The sequence below is a fragment of the Planococcus citri genome, chromosome 1 (assembly GCF_950023065.1).
Source record: "Planococcus citri chromosome 1, ihPlaCitr1.1, whole genome shotgun sequence".
In the NCBI taxonomy this organism is placed as follows: domain Eukaryota; kingdom Metazoa; phylum Arthropoda; class Insecta; order Hemiptera; family Pseudococcidae; genus Planococcus; species Planococcus citri.
This window is the reverse complement of record NC_088677.1, coordinates 81,798,639-81,821,289: the sequence shown is the minus strand read 5'-3', so window position 1 is coordinate 81,821,289 and position 22,651 is coordinate 81,798,639.

The following is a 22,651-nucleotide window of genomic DNA, read 5'->3' as shown; positions in this document are numbered from 1 at the left end:
GGCCCTTTGCATTTTTTACATGATCTAAGCAGCATACCCGACTCAAAGTGTTATTTTTGGTTGCAGGGGGTCATACAAACCCCAAAAATGCAAAAACATCAAAATCGATTTTTTTTGAGATGTGACCTTATTACTCCCGAGGTGCGAAATATCGTGAATTGTTTATTTCCTACCTATTCCTCAAATCTTTTAGGAATCATTCTTCAATATTGGTTAAAAGTAGGACAGCTCCGAAATTTCCGAACAGATGTACCTACAAAAATGTAGAATAGTTCAAAAAAATATTGGAATTATTACGATTTTGTTGTGTAATGATTACCTACACATTGAGTAACAATCATTATATTATTATTAACAGTTTCACAATGAGTTGAGTAACCATTCCTCAACGCACAGTAATCCTCACTAGCTTATCATGAACAGTTCCACAATGAATTGAGTAACCATTCCTCAATGCACTGTGATAATTAACAGCTTATCAGTAATGGTTCCAAAACGAGCTGAGTAATCACTCTTAAAAATACAGTGATGCTTGCCATTATTGGTGAACGATTATCAATTTTTTATATGCATTGATTATTCAACGTGTAAAGGTACCATTCCTATTTTTTGAAAACGTTTCCGCAATTTCAGGGCTGTCCTACTTTTAACCAATATTGAGGAATGATTCCTACAATGTTTAAGAACCATTGTCGCATTATTTCTTTCAGTGTATTTAATCAATATAACAAATAACAAAATAACAAACCTTTATTAGCGAATGTGACAGTAAAAACATTTATCTAATGGTAGAACAATTTTTTTTTTTTTTAGAGAAGAAATAGGTACACAGATTTTTTTACTTACTTAGATTAGAAAGTATGTACGTTACCTATGACATAAGAAACGCCGCCGAGACCTCCTTTGAAAAACAACGAATGGGACTGGAATGAGTAAAATGTAAAAAATAGCGTGTATTTGATTTTTTTGACCTTGAATTTCAAATTCATTCAAATTTAAATACCTACCATAGAAATTCTACCAATCTCAATTTTGCTTCCAGAACTTTATGTACGTAATTTTTCATTTTGTTTTGAATTTTTTTTTTTTTTTTTTGTTTTCACTATCAATTACCTATTATTATTTCTTCTTGTTTTTATTCATCAGTTTTTAACATTTATTTTTCATTCCTTTTCCATATAGGCACGTATTTCATTTTTTATTAGATTTATCAATTACCATGATTTTTCTGTTTTCATTTTTATTGTTTTTTTGCTCATTTTTTTGCATTTTCTTATGCATCATAAATTCATTTTTTTATTCCTTCTAAACCATATTCGTTTCATTTCACTTCAATACACTTCTCCTTTTTTGGATGGGGAGGGGGCATAAATTTTTTCTCAGTTTTTATTTAAATTTTCAAGTACTATATTGTCCTCCATTTCTTTTTTTGTTTTTCAACGATCAAGTTTAATTGTATCTAAAGTAATAGATACATTTTTGTTTCTAAATTTTCTTTTATTACAAATTGATTCCGGGTTTTGGTTTCGATTAAGTATATTATTGTATTGATTTCTTTTGTTTCCATTCAGTATTTTCAAGATTGATTTCATTTTTAAAAGGGTACCCCCCCGAAGTACCTCCAAAAAATAATTTTGGGCCCATAGCCCGCTCCCCACCCCACCCCCCTCAGCCAGGGGGGCCAAAAATCGCGTTTTTCAGGGGAAAAATTCTGTATCAGCGCGTAATTAAGATAAATTGATTCTGTAAACGAATATAGTTAGAAGATACATGGGCGTACCTCCCTGAATTTTTTCAGAATTTTTCATCACACGGGGAGAGAAGGGGGGACAAAAGAAAACTTTAAATCGACATTACTCCGGAACGAAAAAACATACCAAAACGACTTTTTCGTCAAATATGTATCTTTAGGTCTACTTTCTATAGAAGTCATCACTCGGCCATTTGGAGTGGTGGGTCAAGCTCAAAAGCTCAAAAAACTCTCAAAAAACCACGTTTTTTGCGTTTTTCTCCAAAAATATGGACAAATGGCGGAAATCTAAGAGAACCAAGTTGTTCAGCGTGAAATTTTACCTCAGAATTGTGTAATTGAAAATTCATTTACACCGCATGATCGTAAAACTACATGCGCAGAAGTATTTGTGCTTACATCAAGATAGCTGAAAGGGTATTCCTGGGTAAAATAGGTGAAATGTCCCTGTCCTCGGATTTCTGAAATTTTGATGAAACATAGTTGGGTACCATTAAAAAAAATGTCGGAGGCAAAAAATCCCCCCCCCCATCCTCCCCTTGCTCATAATAGCGAAAAAATGGCCTTTTTCGGGGAGAAAAAATCCATGCTTCAACGAGTTTTGACAAAAAAAATCTGTATTCACTCAAAATATATGGAGGAGACAGTATAATAAAAGTACCTACATAGGTATTTGAGATTCTGCGCCAATCCATGCTATTGCCATCAAAATCCAAGGCCACTTTTGGGGTTCTACTGAGAAAATTGAAAAGTAAATCTTTTTTTTTTGGAGAGGGGGTATTAGTAGTTGGTGTTTTGAAAATATTTTCTTCGCAAAAGTTTCGCTATAATGACGAAAAAATATTGAAAGACTAGAAAACCCGTTGAAACCGCGCATACTGCACGGTTCTCCTAGAGTGTGGAAATATAAATGTTGAAAATATATAAGAAATGTAATTGTGTGTATAGCAATATCAAGCTGATTGAGCATTTTGATGTTCTTTTAAAAAGTAGTACTTATCAAAAAATTAAAGCTTTGCGATTTAAAATGTTGTTTAGAGATCAACAATTAATAAAAGTAGTATCAAGCTTTTTGAGCTGGTTAAATTTGGAGTTGAACTCGAGATCAGGGCTTCAAACCCGAACGTTTTCGGGTACGGGTATCGGGTACGGGTACAGTTTTATTTCTCAGAGGATCGGGTACGGGTATCGGGTACGGGTATGAAAATTTTAAACGTTCGGGTACAGGTACGGGTTCGGGTATTTTAGGTGAAATACCCGAACTGTACCCGATCTATCGGGTATTGGGGTTCAAAATAGTCTCTATCGGGTACGGGTACAGGTTCGGGTATTCCTCATTTCATTTTTCGGGTACGGGTACGGGTTCGGGTACAGAAATTGTTGGATTTTCGTTCGGGTATTCGAATATTCGGGTACGGGTACGGGTTTGAAGCCCTGCTCGAGATCAATAATCTGTCCGTCGCCTTGACCCGTTTGGCTACCAACTCTGATGGACTACTCGCTAAATGCAGCGTTGTGATTGGCCGAATTGTTTCTCGACCTTTTTGAGTTTTTTGGCCAACTTTTAAAACTTTCAAGAATACCCCGCAAATCTACACTTCACAAGCTTTCTATTAAGAGGTCTTTTATGAAAATTGGTTGAGTATTTACTGAAATCTCGTGGAATCAAAATAACCTTGCTGAATGCAGCGTTGTGATTGGCCGAAATGGTTTCTTGAGCTTTTTGAACTTTTGGCCGAATTTTACGAACTTTTAATAATAGCCTGAATATCTACCTACATTCGTAAGCTTTGTATTGAGGGGTCTTTTATGAAAATTGGTGGAGTACTTACTGCATATCTCGTGCAGAGATGGGACGATTCGAATTGCGGAATTGAATGCGGATCAATTTTGATTTTTGAATCGAATTCAGAGGGTATCTAACAGATAGTGAAAGTAGTGAAAAAGTAGTGATTTTTAAAATAGGTAGTGAAAGTAGTGAAAATGTAGCAAATGAAAACAGTTTTTTATTCACCCTGTTTCATTGCATTAGCACGAACCTTAGAGGTAAAAATACGTAAAATCATGCATTGAAATAATAAAATTATATTTTTGACATCCGCTTGCTTGAAAAAAATCTTGGGATGATTGAAGACATTGGAAAAGTAAAAAATTTTATGGTAAAATTTTGCCCCCTCTCCTCGGCTCATTTTTCTTATAAAATCGTAAGTGTTTAAAAAATGTCCTGCTTGAGCCCTGTTTTTTTGTTTTGAAATTTTGTTGGACACCTTGTCTTATAACATTGTGTTCATTTGTATTATTTTTTTTAAATGATTTTGATTGAAATTAAAAAATACTTTGTATACAAATTTTCTTCCAGTTCCAATTTTTTTTATTTCTTGTGTGTTTGGGAGGAGGGTCGAATGGATAGCTTCCTGAAAATTTGGTTGAAAAAAGGCAGTGAAAAAAGAAGTATTTTTTCAACAAAAAAAAAATCGTTAGATATGTACCATGTATGAACCGGATTCCTAATAGGATTCAAAACAAAAATGAAGCGTGAAAATTGAATCCTATTCACAACTGTTACTGTACCTGAATCACAGCGTCACAATTCATGTTTTTTGAAATTCACCAATTTTTTCTCTTCCAGGAGTGTTTTTGATACAAATGTCTTATTATGTTTTTGAGCATTGAGCACCGTTCATTTCGGAAAATTAAAAACGCAAATTCGCAGCTATAGGTACCTACTATAGCATGAAGTCTACTGAAGGTAGTTTTCAAATCGTTTTTGAGCCTCCTGCAACCTTTTGGAAATTACAGCAGATTTTTCAGTTTACCAAACAGAGATGGAAATCCAAAATTCACTCTGCATCCCAATTTAAAATTTTAAACGCGTTATCAAGTCTACTGTAGGTGGGTTCAAGTCATTTTGGAGCCTCCAGCGACTTTCTGAAAATTCCCAAAGCATCCAGCAGATTTTAGAAACTTTAAAATTTCGTCAAATGGAGTTGTGTAACCGAAATTCACTCTGTAACATAATTTTAACACGCCATGAACTATGAGGTCTACTGCAGGCGGATTTCAAGTCGTTTTGAAACTTTCAGATACTTTTTCGGACTTTCAAGGCAAATAAGGTTCCGGTTATTTGCTTCAAAATTGGTGTATTCCAGTCTCGAATATATTTTTGTTCATCAATTTCATACTTCTTTGAAAATTTGAAAAATTAACCTTCAGCCTCTGGCCTCTGCTTGAGGAAAGACAGAAATTCAGTTAACATTCCATTTTTAACATTATTCCGAAGTGAATTGCAGGCAACTTCAATTCGATTTGCTTCTGTTTTTTAAGAAATGTCACAAAATCTGTCCGAAATATTTTTTGATTGTATTTTACATCAAAACTTCATTTCCAGTCAGCAGTAGGTAGCAAAAATAACAAAAATTGAATCGTGATTTTTGAAGGAATCGAATTCATTTCAAAACTGAATCGCAGATTTTGAATCAGATTCAATTTTTTGGGAGAATCACCCCAATTGAACCCAATTAATTTTTTTGTTAATCGCCCCATCTCTGGTTTCATGGAATCAAAAAAACTTTGCTGAATGCTGCGTTGTGATTGGCCAAAATGGTTTCTCAAGCTTTTTGAACATTTAGCCAAATTTTTTGAACTTTCAATACCTTACCTAATAGTCTGCATATCTACACTTCACAAGCTTTCTATTGAGGGGTCTTTTATGAAAATCGGTTGAGTACATACTGAGGTCTCGTGGGAACAAAAAACCCAACATCATTCTAATCGCCAAATGCTGCGCTGTGATTGGCTGAAATGATTTCTCAAAGTTTTTGAGCTTTTGGCCAAACTTTTCAAACTTTTAAGAACATCCTGCAAATCTACTCTTCAAAAGCTTTCTATTGAAGGGTCTTTTATGAAAATCGGTTGAGTACTTATTGAGATCTCGTGGGAATTATAATGGCCGAATTCTGCATTGTGATTGGCCGAAATGATTTCTCAAGCTTTTTGAGCTTTTGGCCAAACCTTTCAAACTTTCAAGAACAACCTGCATACCTACATTTCACAAGCTTTCTATTGAGGGGCCTTTTATGAGAATTAGTTAAGTACATACTGATTACTGAGGTCTGGTAGGAACAAATAATCCAACATCATTCTAATTGCTGAATGCTGCGTTGTGATTGGCCGAAATAATTTCTCAAGGTTTTTGAGCTTTTAACCGAACTTTTCAAACTTTCAAGAATAACATGCAAATCTACACTTCACAAGCTTTCTATTGAGAGGTCTTTTATGAAAATCAGTTAAGTACTTGCTGAGATCTCGTGGGAATTATAATAATATGCCGAATGCTGCGTTGTGATTGGCCGAAATGATTTTTTGAGCTTTTTGAGCTTTTGGCCAAACTTTTCGAACTTTTAAGAATAGCCTGCAAATCTACACTTCGCAAGCTTTCTATTGAGGGGTATTTTATGAAAATCGGTTGAGTACTCACTGAGATCTCGTGGGAACAAAAAAACCGACATCATTTTAGTATATAGGATAATATATTTCTGAAACTGAGGAAATATTTTGGAACGCAGTGATGACAATATTTTAGGTTTCAAAAAATTGATAAAGATTGGCAAAAATTCCTAAATTTTTGTTGATTTTTCAAAATTGACAAAAACAATTTAAAATAATAGCATAGAATGGACGCAGAATCTAAGATATATTCATTTAGGACTGGGTCGATCGTCATTTTTCTCAAAACAAATTGGGTACAGGGGCTACAGTGAAAAAACCGTGTTTTTTCGAAAATACTCCCACTTTAAGGGGACATGTTTTCCCTTTAGGGGCACTTCTGGAGCCAGAATTTTTCTGTACAACTTTCAACTCAAAATGACAGTTTTTGCTAAAATTGGTAAAAATCCAGTTTTTTTTCTTTTTTTGGTGATTTACCCAATCTACTACATAGTACGTAGGTAGGTAATACCTATGTTTTCAATGTACTTGGTAACTCACATAAAAATTTAATCATCGACACCAAAAAGAAACCTTTCTGATAGTTTTGAGTTAGATACCATGTACTTGAAAAGTAGGCTACTTGTAATTCAAGAAAACCTTGATTAAGAAGTTGCATGGCGTAAATAGCGCTATAATGAAGCATTTTTCACAAAAACTCTAATTTTTGGGCAACCCCTCTCCCCAATGTGGTCGTTGGAAGGGTCCAACTGCAAATCAAACTTCATATTCATGTTCAGCGAGTTCGGTTCATATGATAATGATACCCATATTGTCTGTCTACTTTCGCCCTAAAATTTGGAGAGGGGGTGCCTATGGCCAAAAAATTGGAGTTTAAGGGTATACTCTGCGGAGAGCATTCTAATTTGACAACCGGTCGAAATATGAAACCGATTTGTTCGTTATTTTCATCATTCGTTTGTAAGACTGCATGTAATCGATTGAACGAATTTAGTCGTGCTTATGTCCCGCGACCCGCTCCCATCTAAACTTCAGACGGGGATTTCTCTGTGAATTTTCAAAATTCTTCCAATTTTTTTTCACCAATACTGATTCATCTATGAAATCGAGGGTATGTAGCCATATTTTCTAATTTTGCTTTTACAACAGGGATGTGAGCGTCCAAAGTACCTCCATCCAATTCCCTATTATAGCCATCAAATGTCCTGAATCAAAAATATCTCGACATACCCTCGCTTTTGAAAGCAAACCCTAGAAAAATCCGTTCTATAGTTTTGGCACAATCCCCGCCCAAAGTTGACCATTTTTCATCAAAAAATTAGAATAGCCTTAAAGAAGTTAGTTGGTTTTCTTATTGTTTTTGGAGGCCAGCATCCAAAATTATGGATCGCTTTTTTTGGTGGTGCTGTGACAAAAAAACACAATTTTGAGTGTTTTTTGAGTTTTTGAAGATGGCCTACCTGGAGGGAAAATTTGAAAAAAAAATACCAATTATAGTGCTCATGCAGATAAAGAGTGATATTCCAAAACTCGCTTTGTCCATTTTCACAACTTTTCAGGAGAGAGGAAAAACAGTTTCCCTTTAAACGGGTAAATTGGCTTTTTAGGCGAGTTTAGCACTTTATTTGGGTGGATTTATGATGTAGGGGTGTAGGTATACATTTCATCCACTAAATACTGCTGAAAAAAATTTCAATAAAAATGGACAAAGCGCGTTTTGGAACATTATTTTTTTTTTTAAATTTTTAGTGAATTGGCTATTTAGGTGAGTTTAACACCTGATTTTGGTAGGTTGATGATGTAGGAATGTGAGTTAATACTTCATCTACCAGGTACCACTGAAAACCCAACTTTGATAAAAATGGACAAAGCGAGTTTTGGAATATCACTCTTCATTGATACATTTTTGAAAAAAAATTTCATGTACTTAAATTAGCCCAGCTGGCAAAGAATTAGCTGTGCTACTAGAAGCGTATGGTAGCGCCGCTACTATTACCAATACATTCACAAATTTCAAGTAAAATACATTGTTACTTGAAATGTTGTAGTATGAGAAGTGGCGGTGGAATTGGCAGTGTATAGCTGTGCTCGCTACCATGGCGTAATTATGCCGTGCTACGGTTGCGCTACTAGTAGTGCAGCTATCTCTGCTGCTATTCACCCAGCTAGAAGCGTTGTTGCTTAATACTGCCAACCACACTGCTAGTGGCAAAAATAGAAGCGTTTAGCAGCGCTCACCACTAAAGAAAAAAAAGACTTGCTACGGTAGCGCAACTAGTAGTGCTGCTATTTATGCTTCCATTTATGCTATGGTAGTGAATACCCCTGTTTGCTCCCAATCACACACCTAGTAGTGCGAATAGAAGCGTACAGCGGCGTCGCACCTCTATAGAATTTAGCGGCATCAGCAGTAGTGCAGCTAGTGGTGTAGCCATCTACGCTTCCATTCGCGCTACTGGTCACAAATTGTGTTTTTGTTCTAACTTTGAAAATGTCAGTGGTAGAAAAACTGACTTTTCACATCGAAATTACTGCTGTTTTGCTTCTTGAAACCATAAATTATGAAAAGCTTTTACCCTCGCTTTGTTCTGGCTAATTTTACTTCACACTTACTAGGTACATATTTCAAAAAAACATTGATAAAATTTTGCTGAGATCAGAAAAACCAAATTCTCTCATTAAAACTGACATTGTTCTACTTTTCAAATCATGATGTTTCCAAAACTTTTGCATTTAAATTAATAATCATAAAATTCGATAGTTTTGTCACTGGTGGTTTTGTTTTTGTTGTTTTGAATATTTTCTGATTAATCAGTAATCAAGACTAATATATTTTTCTCAATCTTCAGCATTTATGAAATTTCCAGTAAGATGAACTCAATTTTTTTCAGATTTTTTACCAATATGTATCAGCATGAAAAAGTATTTTTAGACATTTTTAAGGGAATTGTTCTCGTTTTCATTTTTTTTATACTGTATTGGAGTATTTTTTCACAAAATTTCTAAAACTGACTCCAACTCACCTCAACTCACCTATTCTTTCGTGTTTTTTTTCAATTTTCAAAAATTTAATCATACTTATTATACCTACTCAAACTGAAGTACCTACATAATTTCTTTATTTTTGTTTTTTTGGGGGTTATTTTCAAGAATTGATGCTTTCTTTGCAATATTGTTGAAAAATTTCAAACATTTAGGTATTTGTTTCTTCTTCTATGGATTTTGTTTTGTATTAAATTCCCTAAAAAAATGAAGAATACCTACCTAAAACTGCTTTTTCATGTTGTTATTGGTAAAAAAAAAAATGTGAAAAACTTCAACAAATTGTGCTCATCTTACTAGAAATTTCATGAATCTGTGAAAGGGATGCTGAGATGGCATATTATTGAAGACCAATTTTCAAACAGATTTTTTTGAGGGAGGGGGATGTTTTTTTTCTAGAAATCGTAATCAAACTCCAAGAAATTACCTCTAAAACTATTATGACTTGCCAAGTTATCACTAGAAGTGGATCCCCTCCTACAAATTTATTTCACTCGAGTCACTTGACTTTCAATTTCCTAAGTTTGGAATTTCTAAAAAAAAAAAATCAGCAGAAGTCCAAGTTTGAAAAATTTAGAAAAATGTTTCCAAAACCCCCACAATTCAAAAGTCAGAAAAATCAACTTTTTAAACCAAAAATAATGTTGTATTACTTCCAGAATTGACTTATAAATTTTCCAGGATGAAATAATTAATTTGAAATTTTTTTAAAACATCAATAGAAAAATTCAAATTTCTTTTTAGAAACTATCAATTTAAAAAATTTAAAATTGCCTAACCTAACTAAATTCAATTTTGTGTGATAAATAATTTTTTTTAACAAGGAAAACAACCTAAGTATTAATCATGAATCAATGTTTAAAAAATTTTGAAATAAAATACCTACCTACCAATAATTTCAATGCAAATATGAAGATTTAACTTAGGTATTTTCCGTAGGTACTACAAAAATTATACAAAATCATCATGTTTGCATGAAACAAAAAAAATAAAAAATAAAAAATACCTAGAAGTTGAAGAATGTAGGTATAGGCCTATATTCTCATTTTGTTTGCCATGATAAATACTGTACAACTTTGTACCTACGTACAATATACTTCAGAAGTGCACCATAAAAATATAATGATCATTTAGCATGTTACAGTTCCTTCATCCGCTCTTGTCAAGAAGTTAAGCAGCATCGGGCCTGGCTGGAGCTTGGATGGGTGACCGCCTGAAATATTTTCTGTAGGATAGTCTAGAGTCTGTATAGTACATATAATATGAAGAGCTGTGTGGTTCAAGTGATTGCATGGGAAACATACAACCTCCCACCCTATACTGCTTATACACAACCGGTTTTATTATTCTTTTTTTTTCAATCCCTTGAAATTAGGGTAGCATGCACACCCATACGACGCTAATAACGCATCTAGCAGCACACTTGGCTGCACCTTGGCAGTATAAATGGAAGCGCATCTGGTAGTGCAATAGCAGCACGAATGGTAGCACGAATGGTAGCAAGAATAGTGGTACAGCTATGAAAGCAGTTCGCGCGCTCCTATTTGTGCTTCTAGCAGCACGAATAGCAGCATTCCTTTAAATTTAGCAGCACTTTGCCAGCTGGGAGGTTCGGAGATACGGCGGTTTCAAATTTTCTTTTGTCAATATATCTCCCCTGGGGGGCCCACAATTTTTGAAGAAAATTCAAGTTGCTAGAATCATATCTCCTTCAAGTATTTTGAGTGAATACAGATTTTTTTATCAAAACTCGTTGAAGCATGGATTTTTTCTCCCCGAAAAAGGCCCTTTTTTCGCTATTATGAGCAAGGGGAGGTTGGGGGGGGGGATTTTTTGCCTCCGACATTTTTTTTAATGGTACCCAACTATGTTTCATCAAAATTTCAGAAATCCGAGGACAGGGACATTTCACCTATTTTACCCAGGAATACCCTTTCAGCTATCTTGATGTAAGCACAAATACTTCTGCGCATGTAGTTTTACGATCATGCTGTGTAAATGAATTTTCAATTACACAATTCTGAGGTAAAATTTCACGCTGAACAACTTGATTCTCTTAGATTTCCGCCATTTGTCCATATTTTTGGAGAAAAACGCAAAAAACGTGGTTTTTTGAGAGTTTTTTGAGCTTTTGAGCTTGACCCACCACTCCAAATGGCCGGGTGATGACTTCTATAGAAAGTAGACCTAAAGATACATATTTGACGAAAAAATCGTTTTAGTATGTTTTTTCGTTCCGGAGTAATGTCGATTTAAAGTTTTCTTTTGTCCCCCCTTCTCTCCCCGTGTGATGAAAAATTCTGAAAAAATTCAGGGAGGTACGCCCATGTATCTTCTAACTATATTCGTTTACAGAATCAATTTATCTTAATTACGCGCTGATACAGAATTTTTCCCCTGAAAAACGCGATTTTTGGCCCCCCTGGCTGAGGGGGGTGGGGTGGGGAGCGGGCTATGGGCCCAAAATTATTTTTTGGAGGTACTAAACATACCCTGTGAGTTTCATCGAAATCTGAGGTTAAGGGCATTTTGCCTATCTTATCGGGGGGTACCCTTTCAAGTTTTGTTTTTCCACCTTGTTTTCTCATGTTCAGTTTTGATTCCTTTCTATTTCAAGGTTTTTCAAATCTTAATGTTGGTTATTTTTGTTGTTGTTAGTTTTAGTTTCTGTTTATACATATATTTTATGTTTTCATTTTCAATTTTTTGTTTTTGGTTCTATCTATTTCATTTTTCTTGCTTTTGGTTTTCGAATCTATTTCATTTTTTTTTTTTACTTTTTGAATTTCAATTCAGTTTTTTTTTTCACAATTCATTTTGTTTTTAATTTTTTTTGTGTTTCAGTTATTTTCTTGGTTTTTGTTTTGAGATCTTTGAATTTTCTGCATTCATTTTTACTTATAAGTTGAGTTTCATTTATTTTATTTTTTCTTGTTTTAATTTAGATACCTACCTACCTAAGTTTTCGTTTTCGTTTCATTTCATCATTTTTTTTAATTCATTAATTTTTTTCATTTCTCTTATTCATTATTTTTCCATTCCTTTTCACTCTTTGTTTTGTTTAAATTCAAGCACATAAAATACATTTATACTTGAGCGAAGGAGCTGCTGATTTTTTTCTTATTTTTCATTTTCGTTTTCCGAAAATCAGTTCATTACTTAACAACAACATTAATTTGCGCCATTTTTTTGACGATCATTTTCATCCTAGTTCGTAAGTATCTCTACCTAACTATACCTACCTACATACAACCAATAACACTCACAAGAATAGGTACTAGGTACCTATGTAAATTATTATTATTACTTCATTATTATTATTTTTTTTTTCATTAGTTTATTGGTGGTACCTTGAGCGAAGGAAACCAAAACAAGCGCGAAAAAATCTAAGTCCAGTAAAAAGGCAGACGATAGCTGAGTAAGTAAGTAACTTTTAATAATTTTCATTAGTTTAGGGCTCATTGTGATTATTTTTTAGCAGGGTTGCTGCGATTCGAATCGCGAAGAGAACCGCTGCTACACAAACTAGGTATATGATCCTACAACATAAGAGTAATATTCAATTTTCGGGGGTTTCGAAAAATCAAAACTTTTTATGAGCAGTTTTGATTTGCAATGGTCAAGGTTTTGTGGATCATTTAAACCCAGTGGTATAAAAGTCTCCCCTTCGAAGAAAGTTTTAAATCATGGATATGTTTTTTGCATAAGTTGGCTGAATTTCAAATAAAAAACAACCAAAAAGTCTAAAAAATAAGCAGAAAGTCATTTTTGAAAGTTTGACATATTGAATGGGTTTTTTCTGAAAAAGTGTCAAAGTGATGTAAAAACTCTGAAAAAGAATAATCGAAATCACTTAAAAGTAACAAAAAATAATGAAATTAAATGAACGAAAGGGTAGATATTCCCTAGTAAAATAGGTGAAATGCCCCTGATCTCAGATTTTTGAAATGATTGAACATTGTTTAGTACCTAGACCTAGGTACCTCCAGAAAAAATGTTGAATATAAAAATTTGGTTTTTCTATACCTAGTTAACTTTTTATAGCCCTGCAATTTCCGCTCATTTGCTCAACGTACTTAATACGATTAAAAAGAATAACGCGTAGCATCTTTTAAAATAAAAAATGTTCAAAATTATTTACCTACTGTATTGCACCTATTTTAAATACCTAAGTGTATGTAGAACACTGAAAATATATGTATGTATTAAGAAGGGAACTTTCAAAACATGAAGTGTAATTTGATGTACTATTACGTTACTTGACAAACCAAATCAAATCAACAAGCTAGATGACAACGAAACAGTTAATGAAGCAATAGAGCAAAATTTGAACATGAATTCCATTTTGAAATTTTGTCGGTGGTCCATATTAGGCGCCCTAAATTTTGAACTTTAATTCTGACACTCGTCATTCAACAATAAAAAAACAACACTTAAAATTGACCTACATCCCTGAACTTTTGAATAATGTTAGAGGAAGGATAGAACTTCATTTTAAGCCTTTGTGTAGGTTTCTACCTGCATTAGTTTTCAAATGAAAATTCTTCAAAAAAAAATGGTCCATATTTGGCGCCTCTACCCTTACCTAATTAGTTACATTATTTTTTTTAATGAATTAATTTGTTTTTGAAAAGATGCGACGCATTATTCTTTTTAATCGTATCAAGTAAGTATTTTACCTCTAATGACGGTACTGATTATTGTTTTATTACATATATAATCTAAATTACGTCACCAATCAGGCAATCGGCTGTATTTCTTCATATACGAGAATATAGGTGCATATTTCACTTTCATTCTAGACACGAGGCCCCAAAACTCGGGCGTTGTGGATGCTGGAGGAGTCGTTGTGACAGTCCGGAATACCGCCGCTGTTATCGATTGAATATGTAAGAATTCAGGGGTGATGAAGTCCGTGTTTTCAACCAGGCAGCGAACACACTTAGTAAACATATTCATTGGTTTCCATAAATCGTTATATTTCATTTTACCATTGATGTAGGGGTTATGCGCTTCTTGATTTAAACGTTTCGTGGCAGCGCTCAGAATTTGTGCGAATCCAAGTACGTTAATATGGTAGGCGTATTCGAAATACGAGAGCATTTCTTTCCACCCTAAGAAACTTGGGTGATCTCGATTGTCATCAAGTGGCTGATTTTGGATCGTATTTAAAAACCAAAATAATTTCAATACTAGGGGTAGATCCTTTATGTTGGTTACGTTTGCGGAAGGTACAACACGAGTGAAGTCATCGTCAATGTCAACGATTTCTTGATCGCCGTCATCAAAACGCATCTTTATGTTATTCAATATGCCATCCACATAAGGCCTGGGATTTTCAGAGAATTTCTCTCGCTCCTCGACATACCACGTACAGTTGTCCCATACATTACATTTGGTCAATTTATTATTCGTTGTAGGATCATTATCAATGAAGTTACTTACGTAGAAGTTTACAACTTCTCGAACGGTAAGCTTACACTCACGAATCTTTTCCAGGCGGGCAGTGTCGGGAGCTGTCTTTTCAGTAATACTGGACTCAACCGGTGTCAATGGCGTGGTAATTTCATCTTTAAATTCCGATGGTACGAAAATTGTGCTGAGATTTGAATCAGAAGGATCGTCATCCGTTAAGCTGCAGGAATGTGGAATTCCGGTCGTATCCCGAAAACAATTGCCAAAAATAATGAGCAACACGATACGATGATATTGAGAAATATACATTTTTAGGTATGGTAAGTATTGAGGAATTATGCGACACCCGACACTTTGTAAGAACAAGTTACACGAAACCACGTAGCAGGAAATGTTAAAGATTTGAATTTATTCATTTTCATCTCAATACCATATCATGATCTGATAAGAATTTTTCAATTGAAAAGATAATTACTAGCGATCTACAATCTACATAGATAAACATTTAATGAAAATTAAAGGTTTTATAATTATTACTAAAGATAATATTTATTTATTGATATTAAATTATTTAAGGTTTTATATTTTTATTACATTAAATATTTAATTTGTGTTTATGAAGACTATAACTAACGTAATGAAATTATCTTCTTCAGATTTTTCTAGCTATACCTAGACTGGCTAGACCATTGATTACAGATAAGTAGGTACATATAACAGATAGCCAGTCCCATTGCTCTTTTCAGAAGCATTTAAAATTATGCTACCTAGTACATACATGCATCTGAAAATGTAGAAATGTAGACGTCATTAGAGTCTACATTTTATACTTCAAACGCATCTCATAACCTTAAATCAAAATTCTCGTTTTAAAATTCATTAACCGTAACCACAACCGATTCATATTACTATTTTTGGTTATACACAGCTGTCAATATGGATTTTGCAAAAACAAAAATACAACAAGTGCCATTTATCAACTTATTCACAATATCTTGGAAAATCTCTACAACAAAAATGACATTATAGGGTTATTTTGCAATATTTCAAAAGCATTTGATATGATTAATCATAAAATATTGCGAGGTAAGCCAGAAAAGTATGGTATTAAAGGGGTGGCTTTGGACTGAACCACATCATTTCTCAAAAATAGAACTCAAATTGTTAAGACAGAAGATATAAATGGAGAATACCATTTCTCTGAACAATACCCAGTTGAGCAAGGAGTTCCACAGGGGTCAATATTAGGACCTCTGTTCTTTATTCAGGCCTATTATGTCAATGAACTTCCAAAAAATGTAAGGAGTAACCTAATCCTATTTGCAGATGACACTACAGCACTGATTCCTATGAATATGGGTGTCTCAATACAGCAGGTTTAGCGTGGTTCAGATTAAATAAGATGAAATTAAACGTTGAGAAAACAAATCTAATACATTTTGGTCACAGCACACAAAATTTAAATTTGGCACTGCCTATTAAGGGTAAGGTGACCGAATATCGACCACCATCTTTGTTTTTGGAATTGCTCGACACCAAATTCACCTAGAGAAGCCAGCAATAGCTCAAAATGACGGCCAACTATCCTAGTTTCATCCCCTGAAATTTCAACCCCCCCCCCATTTTTTTTTGGAATTTTGCCAATCGTTTTAGTTGAAGTGTTCAAAATACAATTTTCATTTTTTGGGTCCCTAATTCCGACCACCTCCATTTTTTCCTAAAAATGGGTCTCCAAAATTTTGGAAAAAATATTTCCTGGCTTATTTTTCACAGACAAACTGAATAAGACTGCTCCGAAGTCCCTAAAGCAAAAATTCACAAAGTTGTTTTTTGAAAACCAAAATTTCTTGGTGCAAATCTATGGTGTATCAGGTGGTCGGAATTAGAGCACTTTTTACTTCACGACTTCGATTACAAATTACTTATACTTATTGAAAATAATTTGTAAAATCAACTACACCATTAAAATGATCACAAAATTCACTATTGAGATGATTAAATTAAAAAATTGTACACAAATCACACAAACAGTGGAAACACTGTAGATTTCGAGCAAAATTATGTTTTGGGCTTTTGGAAAACAACTTTGTACAATTTCTCGGCAAGTTTTGGCTTTAGGGAGTTCGGGAAGGTCTTATTCGTTTTGTCTGTGAAAAATACACCAGGAAATATTTTTTCAAATTTTTCGAGGCATTAGTTTATGAGATAGATGGGTGGTCGGATTTAGGGCACTGGTCAATATTTGGCACCTTACCCTTACTAAAGTTAAATGTCTAAAAATTTTGGGAGTATACATCAACTCCAGTCTAACTTGCACTGATCACATAGACTATTTAGCTGGGAAACTATCATCAATAAATTATCTTCTTTGGCGATTAAAAGGTGTCACCAATGTGCAAACTTTAAAAATGGCATGTTCCAGTCTAATACATATGGCATACAGCTTGGTGTAGGTATTGGGGCGCTAATATCAGTCTTATGCAGAGAATTTTTGTAATACAAAAACAAGCAATAAGAATCATCTATCAAATGTAAGTCACAGAATCATGCAAGAATGTCTTTCTTTCAAATGAAATTTTAACCTTACCCTGCTTATACATATTATATCTGATAGCCCAAATTGTGAAGAAGGGCATAGTAGAATTACATACTCCTCAACATAATCATTATACTAGAAATAGCCAACAACTACATAGCACACAATTTAGGACTAAATTTTACTAAGCTAGTATATTCATGGCTGCAAAAATTTATAACAAAATTCCAAATGAAATCAAAATTATCAATTGCACAAAACTATTTTCTAAAACTCTGAAAAACGGCTGCTAAAAAAAGCATTCGGGTATTTATTACTCATTTTCGATATTTTTGCCTTTTTTTTGTAAATTTAATGAATTTTTCAACTTTTTGATCTTCATTGTGATTTGTATTAGATTACACTTATTTTGTGTAATGACTTTCTACATAATGTGTATTATGTGAGTATCAGTAGAGGATGCGTAATAGTAAAATATGCTCGCGTGCTCGAGCAAATGCGCGCACGCAAAACAACATGCGCGAGCATTTCCCATCCCTAACCTTGAAGTACATGGTGCAGAGGGCCCTGCTGAATTCATCTCTCCAGCTCGGATTAGTGCTGCTCTTCGTGCTGTTAATGCAAGCAGTGCCCCAGGTCCTGATCACTAGGGCAACCCAATATATTTTTTTGAATGTTTTTTTGTTGTACTCCGATTACAAATGTAACAAAATCATTTTACGTTTCAGAAAATTTCCTTTCATTTAAGACCTACTTCATTTCGAATATTTTCGAATATTTTGCCTTAAAATGAATATTTTTACATATTTGATTGCTATTTGAATATTTTTGTCTAAAATTACCACATATTTCGCAGTTTATCGAATATTTTTGAATATTTTGGAAATTTTTGCATTTTGAGAATCGCAACACAGGAAACGTCATTTTCACAGAATGTTGAAGATGAAAAAAATTGCTCTTTTTAATGATGATGGTATTGATGATTGATGAAATTATGATGAAGATTGAATTTTGAATTAAGCTTCAATTTTTTTTTTTTGTTTTGACGATCAAAATAGAATTTTATAATTCAACAATTTTGTTCCATTTTGCAAAATTGTGAATAGTGCATGTGATTTAGGAAACAAAACCCAACGATGTAGCCATTTTTGTAATGTGCTTGTAAAGGCGAGTGAAATGATACCAAATTTGATTTCGAATATTTTCGAATATTTTAGGAGTAATCGAATATTTTTGTCGAATATTTCACCTCAAAAAATCGAATATATATTGAATATTTTACCTTGAATGAGAGCATATTTTGGGTTGCCCTACTGATCACATTAGCTAGATAGCTACACATCTATTCGTGCTCTTCACAAAACCTCTCCAGAAACCCTAAATCGTCTCTTCAATAACTGCTTGCACTTAGGCCATTATCCAGCCCCATGGAAAGAAGGAGGCATTATCTTCATACCAAAACCTGGGAAAGACCCTGACAGTTTTGATGGATACAGACCTATAACCCTCCTACCAACCATTGGAAAACTTTTTGAAAGAATCATTAAATCACTGATTGAGACATACATTGAAGCTTTCGCACCACTGAGTGACCATCAGTATGGCTTCAGGCGCTTTTAGAGCTGTGAACAAGCTATTCATGCAGTGCTTGGCCAAGTAGCTCTGGATCAACATTTTGGACTCACAGCTCTTATATCCTATGACATCAAAGGAGCCTTTGATTATGTGAGATGGGTTCACATATTAGGAGAACTACAGAGGAGAGGCCTACCACATTACCTACTTGCAATACTACATTCATATTTTAACAACAGATTTGTCAGCCTTGATGACATCTTCAGGAAAATAACGAGAGGATGCCCCCAGGGCTCTGTCCTTGGCCCTCTTCTGTGGAATGTCTGTTTTGACGAAATTCTAAAGTTATTTGATTCTATCGCCTGCCTCTTCTGTTATGCAGATGACACTCTAGCAATAATCTCTGCTAAGTCCACCTATAAACTATTGCAAAGAGTTCTTGAGACCTGCACTAGAATTGCTTCCTTTCTGAAATCTCGCTCCCTGGAATTAAGCCTGCAGAAAACCGAATGTATATAGTTATTGATCGTCGTGAAGGAAGAAGCCGCAGGTTTGATCCTGTTATCAAGTTACAAATTGCACCAACCACATTCATCACCCCAGCTCCATATATAAAATATCTAGGCATCATGCTAGATGATAAACTGAACTGGAATTCAAACATAAATTACACCATTACACGGGCTCAGCGCTACATACCTCTGATGCAAACCATTTGTCAAAACACCTTTGGCTACAGCACCTGGGCTCACCGAATAATGTACTTTGGTTCTGCCATTAACACACTCCTATACTGCTCTTCTATCTTTTTTCATCGTTTATGGATCCAGGACCACATAACCAAACTAAATCGCTTACGACGTACCATTTCTATAAATATTTATCGTCTGTATCGCTCATGTAGCACAGAAGCAGCTGGAGTTCTGGCCCAACTCCCCCCTGTACACCTGCTCATCACAGAACGATCAGTCTTCTGGCTCATCAAAAACCAAAAAGCTGTTCCTGAAGAAGTGCCATACCCAAACCTACCATGGACTAGAGGCAGTGGCAAACTCCTACAGCGCATTCTTCACTCCTACACACTAGTTCACTGGCAGAAAATCTGGTCATACTCAACATCAGGCGCCTGGACTAGAACATTGCATCCATCCGTTGATCAAGTCATTCCATGGTCAAATTTTGACTTCTACTTGAGCCAAGCTGTATCTGGTCATGGAGTGTTCAGATCTTACCTTTTTGAAAGACATCGCTCTATGTGAATGTGGCGAGGCAGAAACACCTTCTCACATTTTCCTTCAGTGCCTAAAATGGGTTTGCAATAGACCTACAGTACCAAAATTGATCTTCAAAACGCTGAACATCTCAACTACCTCAGAAGTACAATAATCTCTCTCTGGAATGCCAAACAACTCCGTCAAACTCCTATCCATCATTTACCACAATGCCGATTATGATGTCTCTAGTAAATGTTATGTAAATTATATTATTAGAATTTCTTAGGATAATTTATAAACCTAAGGTAGAAATTACTCTTAAGATGTCAATTCTATTCCCAAATAAACTATTTCAAAAAAAAAAAAAAAAAAAAAGGTACATATAAGTACCTATAAATTTCATTTTTTTTTTTAATTTTTATTAGAATGTCTTATGTTATTGGTATTGAATATTAATATGTAGGCTTATTTAAGACGACCCCCCCCCCCCCCCCGGTGAAATAAGCTTGTATCCCAAATGCCAATAAACTAACCACACCCTTTGGGATTGCGGTCAATTTAAAAAAAAAAAAAAAAAAAAAAAAAAAAAAAAAAAAAAGGTACATATAAGTACCTAAATTCTTTTCCCCTTGTTGAGCCTGACGCTGAGCTGTCAAGTTACCATAATCTACAGATACGAGAGCATAAGTAAAGTACATCGTGTCAGCTTTAAAATGTGACCTAAACTTGCACTATGCCCTGCACCAATCGTCTCTCATTCATCGCCATCGCCATTGCCACTGGCAACTTGTGCGTCTTCGTTGTTTTTTTTTTGCGCTTTCAGCTAGCCTAGCTATACTTACTTATGCTATAGAGCAACCACAACCAGCCATATAGCTGTTCGTTGTTCAGGCACCGAGTTACGCGAACGCTTAATTAGTACGTATATTATTACGCTTTGTCTATCCGAATCGTTTCATCATCGCGTAAGCGTTCGAACGTACCAAAATAAATACCGACCCAAATAAACACTTGGACAAATTTTTCCCCTCGTACATCTACTTACATTCTATTCTGTGTATTGGTAGATAAAAAATACATTTTTTCTTTCATACGAGTAGTTCCATAAACCTATAATTTTTCCCTATGTGCTCGTCCGATAGAGCACGAGACCGCGACATCGACACAGCTCACAACCCTGCGCCTTCTTCTCGTATCCTTTTTCTTCTTCCTATGTACCTAATTCTTCATTCGAGTACCTCTACCTACCATACGAAAACAAAATACCGAAAACCTAAATCGTCCAAAAAAATACCTAGAATATTTACGATGGCGTGCACAGTTTGAAATGTCTCGACTAGTTTTCTTTTTTTTCTTGTCTCTATTCAACGCCGCTAATTCTGAACTGGTTCATGCGACTAGTTCTCAACCTTTTTTCCCCTTCGCTTTGCCCTTCAACCTTTCGCCGTTTCTTTATTCTGATCAAATAATATGTACTCATATGTATGGACAATTGGAAAATTCCACCGGAATATACTGCAGCACTCTCTGATACGAACAATTTTCTCACTCGAGTAATCGCCATCGCATCGCTTCGTTTGCAAAATTCATTCGCAAGGGAGATAGTCATGACATATGACAATGAGAATAATTGCACCCCACCCTCTCCTACTAAAAAGCATTTTTCGATTTTTGGTGAATTTTTGAAAATCAAAAGGTCAAAATTTTACCAAATTGACCTAGAAAACTGAAATTTGGGGTATTGGCATATACTCTTATTTTCGACCTGCTAAATCGATTGAAGACTGTTCAAAACCGTTTTCAGCAGTTCTGGGGTCTCCAGCACATTTTTGAAACTTGAAATTTCCAGAAAATTTCATCAAAAGAACTTGGAAATCCAACATTCACGCTGCACCTCAAATTGAAACGTTATTTAGTCGACTGCTGGTGAGTTACGGAATTTTGAAGCCTCCAGCAACTTTTTGGAAATTCTTGGAGCCTCCAGCAGATTCTTGAAACTGGAGTGCAAAGTGAATTTCGGCATTCTAACATTATTCGATCAAATTTTGTGGAAATTTCAAGTTTCAAAAATCTACTGGAGGCTCCAGAACTGCTCAAAACGGTTTTTATAAACCGTCTCCAATCGATCTGACAGGTTGAAAATAGGGTATATCCTGAATTTCAGCTTTCTTGGTCAATTTGATAAAATTTCGATTTTTTTCCTTTCATTTTTTGACAAAATTCACCACAAATCGAAAAATGCTTATTTTTAGTACTTGAAACTGTGATATACTACTATGCCGTACGTGGTATGTTTAGGGCGCGCCCACATGGTAACACTGCGTTGCACTAAGGCAACACTGCGTCGTATTCTCGTCAGCTAGCCATACGAGCCAAGCGACGAGAGTACTGATCGTCAGTAACGTATTCGAGTGCATGCGGGTATGTTATTCACAGTCAATCGGTTAATGCAGTCATTTAGTATATAAGTTTTTACTCTCGAGTGTTAAGTGTTAGTGTTAATTATTCATTTAGTTTTAATTAGGTTACTTATTATTAAGGTCAATGCACTCGCGATTAAGTTCGGGGTGAGGCGAGAAGGATTGGTGATCTACTCGTCGCCATCACGGTTAGAATACGTCAACGAACGTACGGGAATCTCCGCTGAGAGATACCTTATGACCACCCCCTCGC